This window comes from Diceros bicornis, chromosome 29, assembly GCF_020826845.1.
Source record: "Diceros bicornis minor isolate mBicDic1 chromosome 29, mDicBic1.mat.cur, whole genome shotgun sequence".
In the NCBI taxonomy this organism is placed as follows: domain Eukaryota; kingdom Metazoa; phylum Chordata; class Mammalia; order Perissodactyla; family Rhinocerotidae; genus Diceros; species Diceros bicornis.
In genome coordinates this window covers 38,727,566-38,746,246 of record NC_080768.1, presented here as the reverse complement: position 1 = coordinate 38,746,246, position 18,681 = coordinate 38,727,566, and the positions used below count along the sequence as shown (strand labels likewise).

General features: G+C 39.0%; 1 long non-coding RNA gene across 1 annotated transcript; it reads right to left on the bottom strand.

The window, feature by feature from the left end:
* Positions 1-503: 503 nt before the first annotated feature.
* Positions 504-3,153, bottom strand: LOC131394139 (uncharacterized). Its single transcript, XR_009216075.1, has 2 exons — positions 2,734-3,153; positions 504-1,882 (listed from the first exon to the last, which is right to left on the bottom strand). It is a non-coding gene; the product is annotated as an uncharacterized LOC131394139 (long non-coding RNA).
* Positions 3,154-18,681: the final 15,528 nt, after the last annotated feature.

Genomic DNA, 18,681 nt, shown 5'->3' with positions numbered 1-18,681 from the left:
AGGACACACACACACACGCACGCACGCACACACACACACTTCTCAAAGTAGTGGTCGAATCTGTGGACGTAGTTGGCTGTTGGAGGCTAGCTGCTATTTTCAGTTATAGGAGCCAGTAAATCTCCTTTTTCCTGAAGCCAATTCAGGTTGAGTTTCATTGTATGCAACCGGAATCACTGATCCTACAAACCTCTCTTCACATCCGATTCTCTACACTTGTCCCTTAGTTACCTCATCTACTCCCAGAACTTCAACTTCACCTGAGCACCGACGAAGTCTATGTTACATTCCAGACCAGATCTCCTTCCTGAGTTCCACACATTCAGACTCCTGCAGAAATTTCCACTTTCACGTCCCATGAATACATCAAGCTCCATATGTATGACGTCATCATTTTCTTCACTCCACTTCCCCTTAACAAAATTTTTCTATATTCCTTGCACCACTGTTATGAGAGGTTTGGAGATTCGATGGGAGACATAAAAGAAACTTTCCACTCCAACTAAATGGACTGAAGGTATATTTTATTGTATAGAGGAGAGTAAAGGTGATAGTCCACAAACAGATCCGAATAGGTCAAATATTAAGAGGGAAAAACATCAGCTCCACTAGAAAGGGAAAACATTCACGTCGACTGAGATAGCAGCAGGTTTGAATAGATTATACAATGAGAGGAAAAAACATCAGATCGACTGGAAAGGGAAAACATACACATTGACTGAAGGGACATGACACAAATCAACAGGAAAGAGAAACACCAGGTTGACCAAAAAGAGAACACATCAGATCAATTATTCACAACAAATCAATTACTTCACAACAAATCAATTACTCACAACATTCACGCTCCACTGCCAGGAGAGTCCTTTTAGTCGATACAGCTGGGTGAGGATCACATGTCCTGGGCAAGGTGTCCCTTCCACAGGTGGAACTCTCACCAGGCCTCGGTTTCCAGCAGTTTATATAAGCAGTTACAGAGTTTACAGAGCAAGCATTTAGCGTTTTCATGCACAAATGGCTATCAGTGGCATATGTGCACTGAGCCTCCTGGCTATTGTCCCAGCCCGGCAGTTGTGTACGTGCATTGTTCTCTCTGGTTATCGCCCCAGCCCAGCATAGATGGCCAGTCTGCCCCAGGCCATGACACCCAAAGGACCTTGAAATTCTTACAAATTGCAACTATCTCCGTGGGAGAAAGGCCAGTTCCTGGGAAAAAGGCCAGTTCCCACACACAGAAAGCAGCTTTATATTTCTTTGTGTGCTGGTGGCTGTAGGTCAATGGAGCGGCCAAACATGGCTGTACTCATGTCAAGACATTTTCTGCCGTGGCCGTCTCCATTAACCATAAGACACCATATGCACAGACAATGAACTTCGTACACAAGTACACAAGGCACATCCAAGAATCCAAAATCCAATGACTACAATAATTATAAAACTATCTCCCAATAAAGGACCTAAACTCCAAGGTAACCAATAAACAATCCCCTAGGATACGAAATGTTATTAACTTGATCTTGCAAATCATGTACAGCATCAAAGATAACATTAGATACAGTAACACCTAGGCCTAACAAATTAGCTTGTAGAAGTTCAGACCAGCCCCCATCACGGAGGGTAGCAGAAGGCAGGGTAGTAGAGAAATTATAACTAGTTTTGTGTGATTGATCAGATATAGTCTTATACTGAGAAGTTGCTTGATGTTTCTGAGACCAAACTTCTCGGCCATTCATAGTCCAGGTTACAGGTCCCACTGGTGTAGAGCAGTTGGTCCAACAGTGCAGGGTCAAAAGGTTGTCCTATGGAGACATTAGTTGGGGTGTAGGTCTGCAGCAGACATGGAGTTGTAGCATAGCATAGCGAGCACAGCAGGAATATCTACCTATGTAAAGAAATAGAATTTTTAGGAACATGATATAATTGTTTACTTTCTGGATACATGACCACGAGTGTTGTAGTGGGCCCTTGGGCCACTACCTCTGCAGCACGGGGAGCCGCAGTGGGTGGGTGTGTCACCCACATCTTTGTTCCAGGTTTCCATCCATCTGTAGCCCAAATTCTTGCATTCCTCTTTTAGTTAATTCAGTTGGAGGTTGTCCTTGTGACACATTTGGAGTCAGGAGGGGAAGTATCAACAATTGTCCCACTCATTTCCCAGACTCTATAGTTAATACTGTGTCACCACCATTACATAATATAAATTTTATTTCTCCCTGGTAATCTGGATCAATGACTCCTCCTAGTACATTAATACCTTTTGTTGTTAGTCCAGGGCGTCCTTTTAACAAACCAAAAGTGTTTTTGGGAAATCGTACCCCTATCCCAGTAGGGACTATAGACTGCTTCTTAGGGGGCAATTGAATAGAATAAACGGTGGATAAATCCAATCCAGCCGCTTCGGCGGTGGCACGGAAAGGCGGTTTAGCAGACTGCGTCAGGGGCCAATAGGTTAAGGTCATAAGCTCATGGGTGGAGGCTGCCACTTCTGTAATCTTTGCTGGTAATAACCTTGACAGGGGAGTCTCATTAGGGCCTAGTTCCCTGTTATTTAACACATTTAGAGCAGTACTCAGATGGTTGTGCCACCCCTTTAATGAGCCATGACCGAGTTTCCTCAATTGTTGTTTAAGCAATCCATTCATTTGTTCTATGAGGCCTGCAGCTTGGGGGTAATAAGGTATATGATAAATCCATTCTATATGATTTTCTTTGTATAAGTTTGAATCAACTTACCTGTAAAGTGGGAACTGTTGTCTCTCTGAATTTGTCTTGTTGTTTCATAGAATTTTATGGCACTCTGTTGGGTCGCTGCTTTAGCCGGCATAGCTAATAAATAACCAGAATATGTATCAACAGCAGTGCAGGCATAAACATAGCCACAAGAATTTGGCAATGGTCCAATAAAATCTATTTGTCAGATATGGGCGGGAAATAATCCCTTTTGAATACGACCTTGGTGGGGGTGTGGAACTCCCTGTTTATTTAGCTGTTGGCATAATTGACATTGTTGTACTGCAGTGGCAATATCATCATGGGTGACAAGGATTCCTCTTTGTTGTGCCCACCTGTATGAAGTTTGTTCTCCCAAGTGTTTACTCTTTTCCTGGACCCATCGTGCTAAGCCTGGGTTGTGTGTTGCATGATTTTGCACCAGCTGATCAGCATGAGAGTTATATTTTTGTTTTGTAGAAATTAAAGAACTGTGAGCATCAACATGAAATACAGTAACAATCGTGTTTTGGCATCATAATCATATGTCTTTTTATAATTTCTTTTAAGTTAAAAAAGACTTTAATTTTGGCAGAAGTTTATCAAAAATATCAAAAGATTTTAAAACACTTGGTCAAGTAGGAAACAATGCCTAGTTATTCATTTAATCAAGTTGACAACAGAAACAGTCAAAGGCAAACAGAGTTAAAACAGTCAAAAAATAAAAACAAAAACCTTAATAGAGAGACCTCAGTCCTTGTGAACATAGGAAATTATTTTAACAAAACATAGATGTTTTGTTTTTTATATAGACTTACTCAAAGGAACACCTTTTAATCTCTATATAAAGAGCAGACCAAAAGTTTAAGAAAATTACCTTTATAAGAGAGAAAGTCAAGTCCTAATTTTCCACCAGCTTACTTTAGCCTACTTGATCATGTACAAAACTCCTTAGGGTTTTACTTTCATAAACCTTTTGTCACTTACTTTTTACATTTAGAATTTGTCCTATGTCTTTTTTTTTTTTTTAGTACTTTAGGACAAATTTATCTTTTTTAATAAAACAAACAAAAATATCTCTATTTTTTATACCTTTTTTACGGACAACATACATTTTGCTTTTTTTGTATATAGACTTTCCAGAAATGTGTACTTCTTCATAGAAAATTTCTCAACATATACAGAACATGTTTATCAATAAACCCAAGTATCTTTCAGTTTTTCTGAGATAAACTAAAGGCAGACAAATCTATGCTTAGTAACCAATTTTTAATGTTTTACTCAATAAATTTTTATCAACTTAATTTAGCAAAACTTTAAGGCTTTAAGTTACCAAAAAGATTTTGGAAGCTGTTTTTGAAATAACTTTGTCTTTTAGAAGTTTCTGTATATTAATTAAAGGTTGTATTTCATCGTGAGAGGTTTTGAATCCTCTCTTTTAAGGGCGACCCTTAAGGTGAACTCATCTGAAACAGAAGTTTTCCAGAATAGCCATTACAATTTTAAATTACTTTAAAAGTTTACTTATTTTCACTTGTTGAATTTCAGATCAGGAATTCGGGGGGGAGCTGAAGCGGGAAGCTCAGCGAGAGAGGGGAGGGGAGCAGCAGGTTCAGCGGCTGCTGGCATGTTTAATTACTTTCTTTTACAGAGGCGGTACAATATTCCCGATTTTATTTAGAAGCCTCAAAGATTAAAATAGGCTTCCCACTAGTTATTTAACTTTTTAGCTGGCTTTTTCCAATTGCATAAACAAATACATCAGTTTTGGTAAACTGAAATTGCCCCATTTTGGCCACTTTTTCTCTGGAGTCTATGGAATATTGCGGCCATGTGGTGTTACAAGAAAAAACTATCTTCTTCTTGGATATGGGCTCCTAGCTGAAGTCAGCCCATTTAGCCAAGAGGTGGCCCAGAGGGCTTTTCTTGGGGACAGATGAATTCCCTCCCTTCAAAATTACAAACATACAGAACAGTCAAATGGGATCTCAAACAGAACAGAGAGATGCATCTAACAGATTCCGGGTGAAAGTCCTGCAACTATTCCCACTCCAGTAGGGATAGCCCTGCATCTTAAAGAGACAGGACCCCAGATGGAGGGGAAGGGAGTTCTCGGTGTAAGCAAAAACAGACAAACAAACAAATAATTCTAGAGCCTGTTTCCCTGTCATAAGAAAACATGCCCAAGGTCAGCAGTGCCGGGTCAGATGGAAAGCACTGGGAGCAGTCCCCAGGGCAAATCACCTAGGCAGCTGCTGGACTGTTTCCCAGGACATCCCACCCAGACCAGGGCCGCCAAGCCACGGGCAAAGAGCCTCCCGGCTGCCTCGCCAAATTATTGTTGGATACATATTCAGGCTCTCTATTTGTCACATAGGAGGGGCCAAATAAAACTAGAATGCCAGGCTCATGGCAAGGAAAGAGTTCCTATTTTGGGTGACATCAGCCGGGACTGTAAATCTGAAGCTTCTTTTTCCAAGAGTACTTTTTCTCTCTCTATCTTATCCCTATCTTCTATAGCCCGACAATAAGCAGTCAACAAACACCAACCTCACCATGCCAAAAAAGAAACATCATCTTTCTCTTTTTCCACCGTCTGCAAAGTTTTGGTCACATCCAATGATTCGTATCTCACAGACAAACATCCCAGGATTCACATAATCCTGACCCACTCCCCAGCCAGAGTGCAAAAGTGAGGGTCTTCCCATCCTGGAATTTCTTCCACTTTGGCTTCAGTTACCTTTTGTTTGAACAGGAAAGCCATCCCCTTAATCGAATCCTGCTCACAGCGCCAACTATGTTATGAGAGGTTTGGGGATTCGATCCGAGACGTAAAAGAAAACTTTCCACTCCAAACAAATGGACCGCAGTTATGTTTATTGTACAGAGGAGAATAAAGGCGATAGCCCACAAACAGATCCGAATAGGTCAAATATTAAGAGGGAAAAACATCAGCTCGACTGGAAAGAGAAAACATTTACATCAACTGAGATAGTAGCAGATTCGAATAGATTATATAATGAGAGGAAAAAACATCAGATCGACTGGAAAGGGAAAACATACACATTGACTGAAGGGACATGACACAAATCAACAGGAAAGAGAAACACCAGGTTGACCAAAAGAAGAACACATCAGATCAATTATTCACAACAAATCAATTACTTCACAACAAATCAATTACTTCACAACAAATCAATTACTCACAACATTCACGCTCCACTGCCAGGAGAGTCCTTTTAATCGATATGGCTGGGTGAGGATCACATGTCCTGGGCAAGGTGTCCCTTCCACAGGTGGAACTCTCACCAGGCCTCGGTTTCCAGCAGTTTATATAAGCAGTTACAGAGTTTACAGAGCAAACATTCAGTGTTCCCATGCACAAATGGTTATCAGTGGCATACGTGCACGGAGCCTCCTGGCTATCGGCCCAGCCCGGCAGTTGTGTACGTGCATTGTTCTCTCTGGTTATCGCCCCAGCCCAGCATAGATGGTAAGTCTGCCCCAGGCCACGACACTCAAAGGACCTTGAAATTCTTACAAATTGTAACTATCTCCGTGGGAGAAAGGCCAGTTCCTGGGAAAAAGCCAGTTCCCACCACACAGAAAGCAGCTTTATATTTCTTTGTGTGCTGGTGGATGTAGGTTAATGGAACAGCCAAACATGGCTGTGCTCATGTCAAGATAGCCACTTACCATAATTATTGTTTTCACAGTTACTCACTTTAGATGTCATTCTAGCCTCATCTTTAATTCCCACCCACCTCCAATCTAAATGATCATCCCCTTCTCTCAGACTTGCTCCTTGCTAATACTCTTTTTCAAATCTGCAATCTTACTTTGTATTGCTTCTAGTTCCTTACTGAAATTTTTGAGTTCATCTTTTATCCCCATGAGCATGGTTGTTTTACAGCCTGTGTCTATTAATTCCACCATCTGGAATACCTGTATTTCTGTTATCTGTTGCTTCTATTGGTTCTCATTCATAATATCTTTTCTGCTTATGTGCCTATTATCTTTATGCTAGACACTGTATTTTAAAAAATTTTTATAGAAATCATTTGAGATCTAGGATATTCTTTTTCTTCAGAGGTGAATTTATTTCTGCCAGGTCCCTGGAGGCATCAGCAGTCTGGATTTCTTTAACCCAATTTATAAGTTTGAAAATTTCAGGACCATCCGCATGATGCAAAGCTGGCCTCAAATCTGTGTGTGAGGGCCTGGTTTACCTCTACTTCACCTTTGCTCCTGGAGTCCCGATCCTAAATGAGGGTGGGTCACCAGAACTCTCAACCTCCATAGGCAGCCAACTCCAACTTTCGACCCACTGGTCCCACTCTGCCAGAGGTGCTTAACCTTTGTTCCACAGACTCTTTTGGCAGTCTGATGAAGCTATAAACTCCTTCTCAGAACAACGTTTTTAAAAGTTTAAAAGTTTAAAATATATGGGAATACAAAGGAAACCTATTATATTGAAATACAGTTATCAAAACATTAAAAAAATTGTGTTATAGTAATACATGTGCTTCTTTATTAACGCATAAATAGCAAGTCCTAGCAGCAGGTCTAATAGTGACTATAATTCAGAAATAGCGATGAATGTTCATGACATTTTGAGATATCTGCAGTAACTGTAAATGTGGTATGAAAATATCTGATTTCTGTTGGTGACAAACTTACAAGTACTGCTAATATTGCTGTGGCTTGTTGCCTACATTCATAACAGAAGAAAAGCCTAAACTTCATTTAGAGGTTAGTGAAAGGAAAGACGTAATTTTTCTCTTAACCAAGTTTGCAGACCCCCTGAATTGAACGGTCCGGGAATCCCAGACTTAGGATCGCTGCATTTGGCTGCTGGAAGCACTGCTCATTCTCTCAGCTACCCCTTCACCCGCACACACGCTAGACTCACCTCTTCTGTTTTCTCTCATATCTTGGCGCAACAGTTCCTCATTAGCTTGTTAGCAATTTGATGTCTTTAGAAAAATGCTTTTTACATTTCATCCAATTTTTTCAATTGTCCTCAGTGTGAGAGGTGGCCCAGCTACTTAGGCCACCATTAGAGGAGGCAGCGGTGCCTGCCCGTTGCCATGTTATCTCCACCTTTATGTACTGCCAAGTCCTTATTCCTTCTCCCCTGGATTGCCAGCACAGCCACTGGTTTCTAACCCTGTGATCTGGCCTTCATTCTCTAGTCACCATAGGGATTTTTCTAAGTGCAAATCAGTTTTCTAAAATGTAAATCTGATCATATCAGATCTTAGTTTAAAGTCCTTCAGGGGCTTCCAAATATTTTAGTGCAAAATCCAAATTATTTAGCACGGTAAATCGGACTCCTGGAAGCCTTATACATCATATAAGTCTTACAGCACGAGTCTCCTATGAGACCCTAAAGACGGGAGGCTGCTCTCCTGCCACACCCTGACTCTCACCCTGTGCGCTTGCCATGCAGACTCCCCGGAGCGCTCAGAATGCTGTGTGTGTCCTGTGGCCTCTGTGCCTCGGCATTTCTGCCCAGAGCAGCCATTCCCTCTGCCAGGCTAACTCCTCCAGTGTTCCAAGACTCCGTGCAGGGACCAGCTCTTCTGGGAGGCGCTTGTGATTTCTTCATCTTTGGAGTCCCTCCTGTGCTCTTTCATCACACCCCGTGCCCTGTCCTACTTTTACAAGAGCATGTTATTCTGAGATTTGTGTTCCTCCTGGTCTCCCTCACTAGATGACATGCTGCCTCAAGTCAGAGGCCTTCCTCCTCTGAGTGCACAGCATGTACTACTACGTCTGACCCTATACGTTCCTTTACTTGAACATACTTGGCATACTGCTATTTATAGTGTAATTTACTTGACCCATTCATTCTTTTTAAAGTTCTAGAGTGACAGGACACTATCTCTTGCCTTCATTACCACTTTTGCTTATGTGCCTCATTTAGGAATTTGTACTCTGTGAAATGGCTCATTCTCATACATGTTTTAAAACCTGGGAACTCCAGGTTACTAATATATGCCCAAGTTATTACTATATACTTATTTATCCTTTATTTAATTCTCCCCAGAATTTGGGGTAGCTTTTTAAATTAAGACAAAATAAAATAGTAAAACTGTAAGTATAAAAAGGAGATCAGAAACTATTTAAGGAAAGACCCAGGGCAAATTTACAAAGAAGTGGCGGCAAGGCAGTGTGAGCATGGTGATTGGCTCTGTGCTCCCCGGTGGGAAGGCTAAAAAGGGGAACCAATAGGACTCATTTGTCTGATAAAATGAATCACAAAAGTTTGAAGAGAAACTTTTACTTGCACTAAATTCTGAGAAAAATTTATTACATGGGTCCTTTTAAAGAAAACAATAGGTAATAGATAATGTCTTCAATTATAATTTTTGGAAGACATGGAGATATTATTCACATGGCTGTTTCTTTGCTAAAAGACATTAGTCCAGGGATGCTGCCTTCTGGGATCAAGTCTGATACAGAAATAAAACTGGGGAAAACAAGAAAAATGGACTGATGATACGGCCCTTAGTGTCTCTTGTTTTATTTATTAAACTGTTGGCATGCTGTGGTTAGCAGCCTCTTCAAGACTGAGCCCACTAAAGTGTAGACATGTGATGTTGCTGGTTGGAGATCAGAAAGCTTTAGATACCAGAAGATGGCAAAGCTGATGATCTATTATAAACATGAAGGGGGCCGACTACAGTCTTTCTCAGACTGAAGGCCAACCGACTTGTTCAGAGGATGAGGGAGGGCATGTCTGCAAACAGAGCCGTTGGGTGGCACACACGCTGTGCTCGTTAACAAATGAAGTTAGATGGAACATGTGCCATTTTTCATTATGCTATTTTCACCATCTATTCTGGAAGTTAGATTGTGGGCATGCCCAAATCATCTTTTTTGCTCCAGTGTTATGGATATGAAATTATTTATATGTTACTTAGTTCCCCATAGAAATCTGGTGGGATTTTAATAAAGATAAAATAGTAAAACTATAAGTATAAAAAGGAAATTAGAAATGATTTAGGGAAAGAGAAAGGACAATTTGACCCAGGAAGCTAGGGTACAATGGTGAGACTAGTGCTTACCTCCTAGGGTTGTTATGAGGATTAAACAAGGTAATTTGTGGAGAGCAATTTGCCCATTGTCCAGGACACATCCTGGATGTCCAGATGCTCAAAAATTATTAATCTTCTTTACCCCTTTCCATTTCTGTAGACAATGGGTAGCCACTGAAGCTTTATTTTATTTTTTTGGTGACGAAGATTTGCCCTGAGCTAACATCTGTTGCCAATTTTCTTCTTTTTGCTTGAGGAAGAGTGGCCTTGAGCTAAGATCTGTGCCCATCTTCCTCCATTTTGTATGTGGGTCACTGCCACAGCATGGCTTGATGAGTGGTGTAGGTCTGCGCCCGGGATCTGAACCTGCGAACCCCAGGCCACTGAAGCAGAGCACGTGAACTTAACCACTGTGCCACCAGGCCGGCCCCTGGGTAGCCACTGAGGAAAATTACAGGTTCCGAGATAACAGAAGCAGGAATTAGAAGTTTTAAAACATTTACATTTGAGCTGGGAACAACTTTGGGTTCCAAGGAGTACCCCACTTAAGAGGCTTAAAACACTCTTATACACAAAGCTTTGAGCCCAAGAAAATCATTTTGTTTCTACCTTCTTAGTCCTGGCAGTTAAGACAGTTTTTTTTATGAGGCAAATAATCTTATATTTTTAGATTTACACTTAGGAATTCTTTTTAGGATTCACTGTAAATTTCCTGGGGCAGAAATAGTCATTTTCTTTTTTTCTTATTCTCATAGAACCTAATAGAACTGGACGAGAAGGAAGGCTTAGGTAATTGTGTGCTGAATTTATTTTGAACGGTTTTCCTTGTCTTAACAGGTTAGGTAGAATTTGTAACCACTGTGGTATGTAGAACATGACTTGCTTAGAGCAGAAAATACTCCTATGTTAAGAAAAATGCCACCTCTTCTATAGAAATGTGAATGGTAGTGGTTACTCTCTCAAAGGAGTCTTTCTGGAAGACTTGAACTTACTACAGTGAAGGTATCATTGCTCAAAACATTTCTGGATCTTCTTTCCTTTTGTGGAGAGAGAGTACTGCGAGGTAATTAAGGGATAGACCCTGGGGCTCTGGACTCACTGGGGTTTGAATCCCATCTCCTCAACCTAGTAGCTATGTGGCCTTCAGTAGATTAATCTGTTTTCTCACCTTAAAATGTGATAGCAATATTACTTACCTTACAAATACATAAGAAAAATTAAAATTTATTTGTAAACACCTATATGGTAGGAACTGTTAACTCTGATACAGATATAAAATGAACATGTGCCTAAGCTTTTATTTAACTTACTGTTTAATGAGAGAACCAGGAAAATATTAAAATCAGTTCAAATGAGGATTTGACTTTTTCTTCACCTAGACAACAATTGCACTGGCAGAATCTGTCTGATATAACTATTTTGGAACTCTGGAATATGTTGAAGGCTTGCAAATTCCAGGGAAGACTTATATGGTAAATTACAGATAATTTCAGTCAATTTCAGATCTTAGCACAGTAGCAGGGACTAATCCTCCACCGCTAGCTATATGGCAGGCAGCTGTGCATGTGTTCCTGGAGCAGCTTGCACACAGCTTGTGGGAGCCATGTGGGCAAGAAGGACCCTGTCCTCCAAATATTGGGGATCTGTGCTCTGATCACTGATTGCTGCTTCTGCTCACAGAGGTGCAGACAAAGAGCCAGGCAGCCATTGTTGTTGCGCCTCTTCCTGTTGTTGCAAGCCCCTTCCCCTATGGCTGAAGTGACTGCCAAGGGATGTAAAGGCTGGATCCCTTTCTCTTCCCCTTTATTTTTTGCTTTTTCCCCATTCAGGAACCAGACTTTAGGACATTCTAAAACAACTGCATATACAGAGAAAGTTAGAAAGTGACTGTGTATGCCCAGGGAAAGTCTCAGAAAAGACCTTAGAAGACATTAAGTTTACACCTCAGGCTGATCCTTGGTACTGAGATAGCCTACAACAATCAAAAAAACAAAAATAATAAACAAAAACAATAACAAAAATCAGTAAACCCTGGAGAAGGAGTAGAATCTGATTTTTGGAGTTACCATATTATTAGATTCAAACGTCCAGTGTTCAACACAAAATCATATGGCATACAAAGAAACAGGAAATTAAGACCCATTCTAAGGAAAAAATAAATCAACAGAAATTTTTCCTGAAAAAGACCTAATGGTAGATCCACTAGATAAAGATTTTAAAACAACTGTCTTCAAGATGCTCAAAGAACTAAAGGAAGATGTGGACAAAGTCAAGAAAATGATGTGTGAAAAAAATGGAAATATCAATAAAGATATAGAAAACCTAAAAAGAAACCAAAAAGAAATTCTAGAGCTGAAGAGGTCAATAACTAAAATGAAAAATTCACTAGAGGAATTCAAATGCAGATTCAAGCAGACAGAAGAAAGAGATAGGACAATGGAAATTATTGAGGCTAAGGAATAGAAAGAAAAAAGATTGAAGAAATGCGAACAGAACCTAAGGGACCCACGGGACATGACACCATCAAGAGGTCCAACATATGCATTGTGGGAGTCCCAGAAAAAGAGGAGAGACAGAAAGGGGTGGAGAGAATATTTAAAGAAATAATGGCTGAAAACGTCCCAAATTTGATGAAAGACGTGAATATAAATATTCAAGAAGCTCCACAAATTCCAAGTAAGATGAATTCAAAGATACCCCCACTGAGACTCATTATAATCAAACTTTCAAAAGCCAAAGACAAACAGAAAATCTTGAAAGCAGCAAGAAAGAAGTGAGTCATCACATACAGAGGATCCTTAAGATTATCAGCAGATTTCTCATCAGAGACCTTGGAGGCCAGAAGACAGTGAGTCAATGTATTCAAAGTGCTAAAAGAAAAAAATGTCATCAAGAATCCTATATCTAGCAAAACTGTCCTTCAAAAGTGAGAAATTAAGACATTCCCAGGTAAACAAAAGTTGAGAGAGTTTGTGACCACTGCAAGAAATGCTCAGGGGAGTTCTGTGAGGTGAAACAAAAGGACACTAGACAGTAACGTGAAGCTGTATGCAGAAATAAAGATCTCAATAAAGGTAAATACATGGGCAATTATAAAAGCTAGTATTACTATAACAGTTTGTAACTGTACTTTTCGTTTTCTACATGTTTTAAGAGACTAACACATTTTAAGAAAAAAAAAACAGTGTAAAAGCTAGTATTACTGTAACTTTGATTTGTAACTCCAAATCTTGTCTTCTACATAATGTAGGAGACTAAAGCATTTAAATGAATTATTAGTTTATATTTTTGGGCACACAATGCATAAAAACATAATTTTGTGACATCAACAACCAAAAGGGGTGGGGACAGAGCTGTAAAGGAGTAAAGTTTTTGTATGTTATTGAAGTTAAGCTGGTATAAATTCAAATTAGAGTGTTATAACTTTAGGATGTTAAATGTAACCGCCATGGTAACCACAAAGAAAATAGCTATAGAGTATACACAAAAGGAATGAGAAAGGAATTTAAACATTTTGCTACAAAAAATCAACTAAATGCAAAAGTAGACAGTAATGCAGCAAATGAGAGACAAAATGGCTATAGGGCATATAGAAAACAAATAGCACAATGACAGAAGTAAGTCCCTCCCTATAGGTAATTACTTTAAATGTAAATGGATTAAATTCTCCAATCAAAAGAGATTGGCAGACTGGATAAACACACATGACCTAACCATATACTGTCTATAAGAGACTCACTTGAGATCCAAAGACATAAACAGGTTGAAAGGTAAAGGATGGAAAAAGATATTCCATGTAAATAGTAGCCAAAAGAAAGCAGGGGTAGCTATACTAATATCAGACAAAATAGACTTTAAATCAATCAAAAAAGGTTGCAAGAGACAAAGAAGGATATTACATAGTAATAAAAGTTTCAATATAGCAGGAGATATAACAATTATAAACCATTACATGTACCTAATGACAGATCATCAAAATATATGAAGCAAAAACTGACAGAACTGAAGAGAGAAATAGACATTTCTACAATAATAATTGAAGACTTCAATACCTCACTCACAATAATGGATAGAACAAACAGGCAGAAGTAAGGAAATAGAGGACTTAACACAATAAACCAACTAGATCTAACAGACATACACAGAACACTCCATCCAACAACAATAGCATACACATTCTTCTCAATCCTTTTCCAGCATAGACCAAATGTTAGGCCACAAATTCAGTCTCAACAGATTTAAAAAGATAGATATCATACAAAGTATCTTCTCTAACCACAACAAAATGAAGCTAGAAATCAATAACAAAAATAAACCTGGAAAATTCACAAAACTGTGGAAATTAAACAATATACTTTTTAAAATTTTTTTAAAGATTTTTATTTATTTATTTTTTTCCCCCCAAAGCTCCAGTAGATAGTTGTATGTCATAGCTGCACATCCTTCTAGTTGCTGTATGTGGGACGCGGCCTCAGCATGGCCGGACAAGCAGTGCGTTGGTGTGCGCCTGGGATCCAAACCCGGGCCGCCAGCAGCGGAGCGTGTGCACTTAACCACTAAGCCACGGGGCCGGCCCTAAACAATATACTTTTAAACAACCAATGGCTCAAGAAGATTTCACAAGGGAAATTAGAAAATATTTAGATATGAGTGAAAATGAAAACACAACATACCCAAACTTATGGGACATAGTGAAAGCAGCACTAAAGGGGAAATTTATGGCCATAAATGCTTACATTAAAAAACAAGAAAGATCTCAAATCAACAACCTAACTTTACAACTTAAGGAACTGGAAAAATAAGAACAAATTAAACAAATTCTCCAAAGCTAGGAGAAGGAAGGAAATAATAAAGATTAGAGCAGAGATAAATGAAATAGAGAATAGAAAAACAATAGAGACAATACAACCAAAAGTTCACTCTTCAAAATGATCAACAAAATTGACAAACCTTTACTTAGATGGACCAAGAAAAAAAGAGAAGACTCAAATTACTAAAATTAGAAATGAAAGTGGAGACATTATTACCAATTATACAGAAATAAAAAGGATTATAAGAGAGCCCTATGAACAACTGTATGCCAAAAAATTGGATAACCTACATGAAATGGACAAATTCCTACAAACACAAAACCTACCAAGACTAAATCATGAAGAAATAGAAAATCTGAATAGAACTATTACTAGTAAGGAGATTGAATCAGTAATCAAAAGTCTTCCAACCAAAAAAAGCCCTGGACCTGATGGCTTCACTGGTGAATTCTACCAAACTGTTAAAGAAGAACTAATACGAATCCTTCTCAAACTTTTCCAAAAAATTGAAGAGAAGAGAGTACTTCCTAACTCCTATGAGGCCAGCATAACCCTGATACCAAAGCCAGACAAAGACACTACAAGAACGCTGCAGACCAATATCCCTTACGAATACTGATGAAAAAATCCTCAACAAAATACTAGCAAACAGAATTCAGCAGCATATTAAAAGAATTATACACCATGACCAAGGAGATTTATTCCTGGAATGCAAGGATGGTTCAACATATGAAAATTGATCAATGTAATAGGCCACATCAACAAAATGAAGGAAAAAACCCCACAAGATCATCTCAATTGATGCAGAAAAAGCATTTGATAAAATTCAAAACCCTTTCATGATAAAAACACTCAAGAAAATAGGAAGAGAAGGAAACTACTCTCACATAATAAAAGCCGTCTATGAAAAACCCATAGCAAACACCATAATCAATGGTGAAAGACTGAAAGCTTTTCCTCCAAGATTAGGAACAAGACAAGGATGCCTGCATTCAGCACTTTTATTCAACACAGTATAAAAAGAGCATTTAGGCAAGAAAAAGGAAGAAAAGGTATCCAAATTAGAAAGGAAGAAGTTAAATTAGCCGTTTGTAGATGATATTATATATAGAAAATGCTAAAAATTCCACAAAATAGTTGTTAGAACTAATAAATGAATTCAGCGAAGGGGTAAGATACAAAGTCAACTCTCAAAAATCAGTTGCATTCTATACAAGAACAATCTGGAAAAGAAATTACAAAAACGGTTCCATTTACAATAGCATCAGAAAGATTAAAATACTTAAGAATTAACCAAGGAGGTGAAAGTCTTGTATAACAAAAACTACAAAACATTGCTGAAAGAAATTAAAGAAGACATAAATGGAAACACATCTCATGTTCATGGACTGGAAGACTTAATATTTTAAAATGTCAGTACTACCCAAAGCAATCTACAGAATCAATGCAATCTCTATCAAAATCCCAATGACATTTTTTGAATAAAAAAAAACCCCACTCTAAAATTCATATGGAATCTCAAGGGACCTTGAATAGCCAAAACAATCTTGAAAAAGGACAAAACTGGATTACTCACACTTCCTGATTCAAAACTTACTACAAAGCTACAGTAATCAAAACAGTGTGGCATTGGCATATAGACAGACATATACAGCAATGGAACAGACAAGAGAGCCCAGAAATAAACTCTCACATATATAGTCAAATGATTTTTGAAAAGGCGCCAAGATCATTCAATGGGGAATAGGACAGTCTTTTCAACAAACAGTGCTGGGAAAATTGGATGTCCACATGCAAAAGGATGAAGTTGAAGCCTTACCTAACACCATATACAAAAATTAACTTAAAATGAATTGAGGACCTAAATGTAAGACCTAAAACAATAAAACTCTTAGAAAAAACATACAACAAAAGCTTTATGACATTGGATTTGACAATGATTTCTTTGGAAATGACACCAAAGGCACAGGTGACAAAAGAAAAAATTGACAAATTGGACTTTATGAAGATTAAAAACATTTTGTGCATCAAAAGACACTATCCACAGGTTAAAAAGGCAACCCACAGAATGGGAGAAAATATTTGCAAATCATGTATCTGATAAGAGATTAATATCCAGAATATATAAAGAACTCCTAAAAGTCAACAACAAAAACCAAACTACCCAATTAAAAAATGGGCAAAGGACTTGGATAGGCATTTCTCCAAAGAAGATATAAGAATGGCCAATGAGCACATGAAAAGATGCTCAACATCACTAATCATTAGAGAAATACAAATCAAAACAATGAGATACTACTTCACACCCATCAGAATGGCTACTACGAAAAAGAAAAGCAAAACAAGTGTAGGCTAGGATGTAGAGAAACTGCAACACTTGTTCTCTGTTGGTGGGAAGGTAAAATGGTACAGCTGCTGTGGAAAACAGTATGGCAATTCCTCAAAAAATTAAAAATAGAATTACCATATGATCCAGCAATTCCACTTCTGGGTATATACCCAAAAGAATTGGAAGCAGGGTCTCGGAGAGATGTTTTTATACCCATGTTCATAGCAGCATTATTCACAATAGCTAAAATGTGGGAGCAACCAAATCGATGGATGAATGAATAAGCGAAATGTGGTATATAAACACAACGGAATATTACTCAGCCTTAAAAAGGAAGGAAATTATGCAATATGCTACAACATGGATGAATCTTGAGGACAATCTTGGTGAAACAAACCAGTCACAAAGAGAAATACTTTAGGATTCCACTTAGATGAGGTATTTAGAGTAGTCAAAATCATAAAGACAGAAAGTAAAATGGTGGTTACCGGGGCTGATGGGGGTGATCATGAGGAATTATTGTTTAATAGGTATAGAGTGTCAACTTTACAAGATGGAAAGACTTCCAGGGACGGATAGTGGTGACGGCAGCACAACAGTGTGAATATATTTAATACCACTGAACTGTACACTTAAAATGGTTAAGATGGTAATTGTTACGTGTACTTTACCATAATACAAAAAAAAAAAAAAAAATTCGGGGCCAGCCCGGTGGCATAGTGTGTTCCGCTGTGGCGGCCCAGGGTGCGCAGGTTCAGATCCCGGGCGCGCACCAGTGCACCACTTGTCAGGCCATGCTGTGGCAGCGTCTCATACAAAGTTGAGGAAGATGGGCATGATGTTAGCTCAGGGCCAGTCTTCCTCAGCAAAAAGAGGAGGGTTGGTAACAGATGTTAGCTCAGGCTAATCTTCCTCACACAAAAAATTCAATTCTTGAAGAATTCCACGTTTGGAATGTTTAGCCTCCCATGATAAATTACTTAAAGAACATTATATAAAGAATTGATATATAAAGTACTTGCTTCACACTTCACTCCGAAAGCTTTATGGTTAACTGTGAATGTCACAGAAGGAACTTCAGTGCCTAAGAGGGTGGCACTAGAACCCCTGTCTGCCAGGGCCTGGGCACACAGAGAACATAGCTGGGGCTTGTTGCAAGGTCACAGCTGACGCATGGTTGCTGTGGCTGGGAAAACCCAGATACGGACTTGCAAGCATTTCTCAGGAACAGCCATCTTGCTGGTGGCAAGCTTATGATAAAGTATGTTGCAATTATTTGAAGAAAATGTTCTATCATGCTTCCAGTAAAGCAAAATACTCACCATGAACTGAAAAACTTAGTGTGAAGGTCACACTAAGTCACATCATTTCCCTTTCTACTTGGTTTAGAGATTCAACTTCGCCTTTACTTTATTTATTTATTTTATTTTATTTATTTATTTTTGTGAGGAAGATCAGCCCTGAGCTAACATCCATGCTAATCCTCCTCTTTTGGCTGAGGAAGACTGGCCCTGAGCTAACATCACCAATCCTCTTTTTTTTTCCCCCCCAAAACCCCAGTAGGTAGTTCTATGTCATAGTTGCACATCCTTCTAGTTGCTGTATGTGGGATGCGGCCTCAGCATGGTTGGACAAGCGGTGAGTCGGTGCGTGTCCGGGATCCGAACCCGGGCCGCCAGTAGTGGAGCGCGTGCACTTAACCACTAAGCCATGGGGCCGGCCCACTTCACCTTTACTTTAAAAGGACATATCTAAACCAGTCTTCCTTTGGAGAGGTGACCTAGGAAAT